The sequence below is a fragment of the Sus scrofa genome, chromosome 7 (assembly GCF_054392235.1).
Source record: "Sus scrofa isolate SSC_HxYL_T2T_F1_AM1 chromosome 7, Sscrofa_HxYL_maternal_Yorkshire_Landrace_v2.0, whole genome shotgun sequence".
Classification (NCBI taxonomy): Eukaryota; Metazoa; Chordata; class Mammalia; order Artiodactyla; family Suidae; genus Sus; species Sus scrofa.
The window spans coordinates 52,276,573-52,284,062 of record NC_139389.1 but is presented as its reverse complement, the minus strand read 5'-3'; the positions used below and the strand labels follow the sequence as shown (position 1 = coordinate 52,284,062).

Genomic DNA, 7,490 nt, shown 5'->3' with positions numbered 1-7,490 from the left:
GGCCCTAAAAAAAGGACCCCCCCCCCAAAAAAAAGTGAGTGGTCATTTCTAGGTTGAGGTTGAATTTGTTAAAAAGTTCAAAGTTTGGGAGTCCCCAAGACTACACTCAGTTTCAAAAATTTGTTAGAAAAGTTTACACAATTCAGAAAAGCCATTATGCATGTGGTTCCAGTTTATTACAGCAAAAGGATAGAGATTAAAATCAGGCAAAAGGAGCAGCACATAGGACAGGGTCTAGGAAAGTCCCAGACTCAACCTTCCAGTTGCCTCTCCCAGGGGAGTCAAGTGACCTGGGCTTACTACTAGCAATGATGTGTGGCTTCGTGCATGAAATACTGGCAACCAGGAAGATCGCTCAGCCTTGGTTTCCACAGTCTTTTTCCGGCTTGATCACATGCCACAGGACTCACCTTAGTCTCCCCCTCCAGAGGCTGAGCTCTTACCACACAGCCCAGGACCACACCATAGACCACAAGGTTACCAGAGACTGTCCAGGTGATCCAAGGTTTCCAGGTAAATAAATACACTTGTATCAAGCAGGATATCTCAAGATTTGGGGGTTACCTCCCAGAAGCTCAGAGCAAAGGCCAGACCTCAAACAATTATCTGTTATCAGTTTACTTAATAGATGCTTAAATGATGCATTTTTAGTAACTTGCCTATATGGAACCTTTCAAAAACATCCAATTCAATGCCCGCTTGTTTTATACAATTGAACGTGATCATTTCTGGGCTGGATATTATTAGAACCACTGTAAAGACAAGTAGCTAAAACAATAAAAAGAAACAAAGAAATTGCTCTTGCCTCAAGTATAAACAAGACAATAAAGCTGGAAAGTAAGCAATACATAAATCTAGAAAGATTCTTCGTTCAGATTGTTGTTCTAGTTTCTTTATGTTATGTATGTATATTCCGAATCTGAAGCTGAATACCTTAGACAATAAATGCCAGGATGAAGAAAGGAAATCTCAATCTGCAGACCCAAAGGTAAGTCCTTGACCTTGTAACAAAAGATTGTGAATAAACGCATGTGTATGGATCTTTATTCTCTGATTGCTTTTCTGATTTGAAGCAACCTTTTCATTAACACAGCAAACATTAGATAATAGGGGTTTGCCAATGTTGAATTTTACCCAAGCCCTGCAGTTCTGGAAAAAGGAAAGATTAAAGGAACCTCACGATGTGGGGTTCCAGAAAACAAAACAAAACGTTGTACTGGGCAGAAGAAAAAAAACAAAAGCTTTCCCTATTTTATTTGGGGAGACTCACAAAAGCCCCTTATTTGCTAAGACAACGCCAGGCACAAATTCCTATGCTCCGCCTCAAAACTTATTACCTGAACTACTCACTTCACTGGGCAAGCAGAACAAAATGCTTATTAGACAAACTGGCTAAGCTTCTCTCCTTCCTCTAAGGCGCCGAACTTTAGCCAACTCCCAGCACACAGCCCGGCTCAGAGGAGGCTGCCTTGGGGGGCCGATGGCAAACATTCTCTGAGCCACTATCCCACCTGTCACCCCACTTCCACACATCCTATCCTTCCCAGTCTTGTTTAGTCCTCTCTGTACCCTAAGATGCTTGCAGATTTTGTTATGATCACAGCATTCATCCTATTACAATAGCCTCTCTCCCTGCTGTGCAATAATCCTTTCAAATTAATTCTCTGCTTACTCAATTTGTTTTCTATTAGACAGATCCCACAGAATATTGGGGCTATATAGATTTTGGGTTGCATTTATGTAAAGGAAACTAGGTTAAAATTCACACTGAGAGAGTTCCCATCATGGCTCCGTGGTTAACAAACCCGACTAGTAACCATGAGGTTTGCAGGTTTGATCTCCGGCCTCCCTCAGTGGGTTGGGGATCCGGCGTTGCTGTGAGCTATGGTGTAGGTCAAAGACACTCGGATCTGGCATTGCTGTGGCTCTGGCGTAGGCCAGCAACCTACACCATGGGTGCAGCCACAGTGGGAACTCCAAGATTCAAAATTAATAAAGCTGCTTTAAATTTAATTTTTAGTTTCCTTTAAATTTGTATATATAAAATATTGGTAAATTAATTTCTCTTATTTAAAATAACATTTTTTTGGAGTTCCCATCATGGCTTAACAGAAACTAATCTGACCGGCATCCATGAGGACGCAGGTTCAATCCGTGGCCTTGCTCAGTGGGTTGAGGATCCAGCGTTGCCATGAACTGTGGTGTGGGTCACAGATGTGGCTCGGATCCCATGTTGCTGTGGCTGTGGTGTAGGCTAGCAGCTGTAGCTCCGATTTGACCCCTCGCCTGGGAACATCCGTATGCCACAGGTGTGGCCCTAAAAAGGCAATAAATGAATAAATAAATAAAATGAAAATTTTATCCTAAAATATTTATGATTTGGAACCTTTATCTCAACTCTTCCAGTCCACATATTTCATATACACCTTACAATGAAGGAACTGAGCTGTGCTCACAGTCTTACTCTGGAGACTTTTAGTTAACTACTCAAAACAGTGTGTTGAAAAGGCACAGTCAAGAGCATGGCCCCAGAAACTGAGACCCAGAATTTTCCTGTGTGAATTTATGAAAGAAGTAAGTTAGGAGTTCCCTTCGTGGCTCAGTGGTTAACAAACAGGAATAGGAACCATGAGGATGTGGGTTCGATCCCTGGCCTCACTCAGTGGGTTAAGGAGCTGGCATTGCCGTGAGCTGTGGTGTAGTTCGCAGACGTGGCTCAGATCCCACGATGCTGTGGCTGTGGCGTAAGCCAGCAGCTGTAGCTCTGATTCGACCCCTAGCCTGGGAACTTCCACATGCCACAAGTGTGGGACTAAAACACACACACACACACACACACACAAAAGAAATAAGTTAGCCTCTGTTTCCTCATCTGTAAAATTTGAGGGCTAGACCAATTTTCTCTAATTTCCACTTCAAAGATTTTATAGCTCTTGATCGTGGGGTAAGATGGAAGGAAGGAAGGAAGGGAATTTATAGTTGGCATTTGGCTGTAAATTTCAATTTGTTAAGTTCTAAAGCGCAGATAATTGCAATTGAGTTCTGCTATATTCTATAACTTTCTAGTTTGGAAATTCTAAAGGGGGATATAATGAAAAGAAGATGAGTATTTTACCTCAATGGGCAACATCATCATCATAATAACACTTTATATTTGTATTGCAATTTTTACTTTACAAACAGCTGCAAAAATTCCACTGACTCTCCACTTACTTACAACCAGCCTATGAGGAAACTAGGGATAATGTTTTCATCTCAATTTTACATGTAAATGTGACGCAAAACAATTGACTTTTTAGTAACCAAAAAACCAGGAGTTAAGTTTTCTGATCTTCTGAAACTACTTTACGGCTTTTTCTCCAACGTTCAAAGGTCACATAACGCAAAGGTTAATTCCTCTGAAGAAACAGTTCTGCAAATAAAGTCCTTCCTCTAATTTTCTGTGCCCAAATCCCTTTTGTGTGTTTCCTCAATACTATTCCTCAAGGTTAATATCTGTCCTCTGCTTACATATTAACCAGCCTAATCGCTTTACGACTTAGCTGTTCATTTTTTCTCCATTTCCGCCTCTCTACTACTGGTCTGTGCTCATTTCACATATGAAACGTCTTCTCCCCACTTCGCTCTCACCTCTGCCCACCATTGTTTTTCTCAGACTTTCCTGTCTAATTTTTGTTCTTTGCCTGAAACATGCCATATCCTCTTTTTTTTTAATTACTCAATGAATTTATTACATTAGTAGCTGTACAATGATCATCATGCCATATCCTCTTAACACACAGTGGTTCCCACCTGAACTCTGTCCTCACAGCCTCAAAGTCCTATTTTAATGTTCACTTTCCCTGTAAAGTTAATCTTAGTGATACTATCTAATTGTTCAGCCCTTGTGCACATCCTGTCGCAGTTCTGGTGTTGTTTTCTAAGGTCAAGTTTCTTAAAGAAAGGAACACTAGAAGTCCCCATTGCATTTCCTACCTGAACCTTAGCTGGCTTAGCCCCACAGTTTCTGTCTCCAGCAAGTTTCAATATGTATCCCTTGCTGAGCATTGCCGCTTACTAGCTGTGTGACTTCTTGGCCACAGCACCTTGCCTATACCACAAAGATAATGATAATATCAACTTTCCTTAAGTAAGGTGCCCTGAAGGAGAAAATGGTACTGGGAATAGTTAGGAGGCAATAAATGTTGGCTCTTATTATTTTTTTAATTATCAAAGAAAATGGAACTTTTTTATAGTCGGAAAGGTCACATAGAAAATGCAGAACTGGAGTTCCTGTTGTGGCTCAGCTCCCAGTATAGTAATCCATGAGGATTCAGCTTCCATCCCTGGCCCTGCTCAGTGCGTTAAGGATCCAGCATTGCCCCAAGCTGTGGTGTAGGTTCCAGATGCGGCTCAGATCTGGGGGCATTGTGGCTGTGGCATAGGCCAGCAGCTGCAGCTCTGATATGACCCCTAGCCTGAGAACTTTCTTAGCCTGGTGCAGTCATTAAAAAAAGAAAGAAAGAAAAAGAGAAGAGAAGGAAATAAAACAAAAGAAAAAAACAAAACAAAACAAAACAAAAGGCAGAACTAATTGGGCTTATTATGGTCATAGCACCCCACAAAGAATAGGGTATGAATATGGTGACCAGGTAGTCAGCATGGTAGTCAGAAAATATTTTGTCTCTCTAGAGCCCTGAATGGGCATCTTCTGAGACTCAACGAAAATACATTAGGGAGAAATGATGCATCAATTTCATAATGTCAGAGCACAGTTACTATGAAATATGAAACAGAATGGAGCATGAGACGCGATTTTATGGTTAAAGCTAGTAATTCCAGTGTTTAAGACTCTGCATCATACTGGTGCCACAGTGCCCTTATTATCTTTCCAATTCAAGTTAATCTACATATTCTTATCTAAGAACATTAATTACCCGATAGTGAAAGCGGATGGTGGATTTTTCTTTCATAACGTAAATATTTGTTTTCTACTAAAATGAAATAAAGATAGAAATCGCATTGGGGCTTCAAACAACAAAAACAAAGAGGACAGTCTATTGAAGACCATAGTATTTAAGGCTCCCTTAATTTATAAGAATACTCGCATCCTTATAAGTGTACAAGAATGAAATGATACAAGTATGAAACTAGTACATGAAAGTTAGAAACCAGGAGTATCCTTGTAACCTGGTCCAAGCATTCTCATTTCATAAGATCATAAAACTGGTTAGTTTGTCGAAGTTAAATTATGAAAGGTTCACTTTTTATTATCACACAATGTTTTAGTTGCTTCTCTTTTTCTTATACACCTAAGCGCTCCCAGAACTATGACTCCATTTACAGCATCCAAATGGGGACAAAGAAGGTGACGGTCCTCTCTGGATACGAAACGCTGAAAGATGCCCTGGTTAATTATAGGGATCAACTTTGGGAACGATCTCCAGTACCTGTATTTGAAAGACTTTTTGAAGGAAAAGGTAATGAACTTTAAACTTAAGCTATATCTCTGTGGGTAAAATTATTCAGTTCGTTCACTGCATTCTCTTGCATCATTCCTTTCATGACGTAATTTTTCTGTTTTCTTTTTTTTAAGAGCCGCAGGTGCAGCATATGGAAGTTCCTAGGCTACAGGTTGAATCAAAGCTGCAGCTGCTGACATACACCACAGCCACAGCAACACCAGATCCAAGTGACATCTGGGAACTACACCACGGCTGGCAGCAGCACCAGATCCTTAATCCACTGAGCGAGGCCAAGGATCAAACCTGAGTCCTCATGGATATTAGTCGGGTTCCTTACTGCTGAGCCACAATGGGAACTACCGTGATGTAATTTTTCCTCCTTCAATATGTAAATCACACAAAGAGGATTAACAGGAAAAAATTTATGATTTATAGTTTTATCCTCATTATACATGATAATTACTTCTATTAAATGAATAATTAATAGCCAGCTACTAGCTGAAAAGTACGATGCCAAGGAAATACACAGGTGAATAGAACAGAGGACACCAGTTTAAAGAGATCACAGTCTTGAGTTCCCTGGTGGCTCAGCAGGTTAAGGATCTGGCATTGTCACTACTGTGGCTTGCGTTGCTGCTGCGGTGCAGGTTCAATCTTATGTGTAGCATTATTTCCTTTAGTCATGCACAAATTCACATATCTGTTTAGTCGATAAATATCTATTGAACACCTAGTATATGCTAGAGGTGTCTCTAGAAATTAGCACTCGTGTGGTGCTATATACAAATTATGTATGTGTAACACGAACACAGATCCTTGGTTGTGACTTTCTGAGGTTTTTTTTTGGGGGGGGGGCCTCGCCCATGGCATGTGGAAGTTCCTAGGCCAGATATTGAACCCACGACACAACATCAACCTAAGCCACTGCAGTGACAACACCATATACTTAACCCACTGTGCCACAAGAGAACTCCGACTGTAACTTTTTATTTGGGTGGTTTTGTGTCTACTAGTTAGTGTATATTTTCCCTGACAAAAGGTACTTGTTTTCTATTGTTCAACCCCTTAACCCCATCATGATGTAAGCACATAACATATACTTAAAACCTGGTTATTTAATATGTTCGAGAAATATAATTAAAAACGAAATCTCCAAATCCAGAAATCCTTCTCTCTACAAAAGCGATAAAGAAACAACTTTATTATTGAATAGCATTAAACCAGAATGTGATGTGCATCATGTAATCTGCGAAGAAATTGCAAAAGAAAGAAATCTCACTTTTTTTTTTTTTTTTTTTTTTTTTGTATTTTTAGTGCGGCACCCATGGCACATGGAGTTTCCCAGGCTAGGGGTAGAATCAGAGCTGCAGCTGCTGGCCTATACCACAGCCACAGCAATGCCAGATCCAAGCCGTGTCTGTGACCTAAACCACAGCTCATGACAATACCAGATCCTTAACCCACTTAGAAAGGCAAGGGATCAAACCTGCATCTTCATGGATGCTAGTCAGATTTGTTTCCACTGAGCCATCACCGGAACTCTGCTTACAGTACTCCTCACTGTTTTATGTAATCAAACAGATACAATTCATTACAAATATGCTAAGATAAACAATAACTAGTCCTCAAGTAACAGGATTTGACAGTATCATCTGACACTGTTAAAAGATAAACAGAGGCATATTAAAAATCTTGAGTTTATTTGAGCAAAAATCAATTTAAATCAGGCAGCATCCATTTTAGCAGCTAGAAAGGAGCTCCAAGGAGTTGTGCAAAGTGAAAGACTTTTATAGTCCGAAGGGAGAGGGAACAAGGAAGTTATACTAGTAATTTTAAAGACACTTTCCTTTAGCGGATGGCAGGCATGGGTCTATCAAACAGATTACCTAACTGCTGATCAGGTGATTCCTGATTAACTGGTTTTAAGATTCCAGTTCTGGGAGAGCCCAGACTGTAATAAAGTTAACGCTCAGGTTAGTGACTTGGGGCTTAACATAATCCTTTGGGGTCTGTTGTCTTGTTTTTTGTTTGTTTGATAGGCAAGAA

At 40.3% G+C, this 7,490-nt stretch overlaps 1 protein-coding gene across 3 annotated transcripts in view; it reads right to left on the bottom strand.

Moving 5' to 3' along the window:
• C7H6orf141 (chromosome 7 C6orf141 homolog) overlaps positions 1 to 7,490 on the bottom strand; it is an 85,156-nt gene that overhangs the window by 52,716 nt on the left and 24,950 nt on the right. The window lies entirely within an intron of this gene.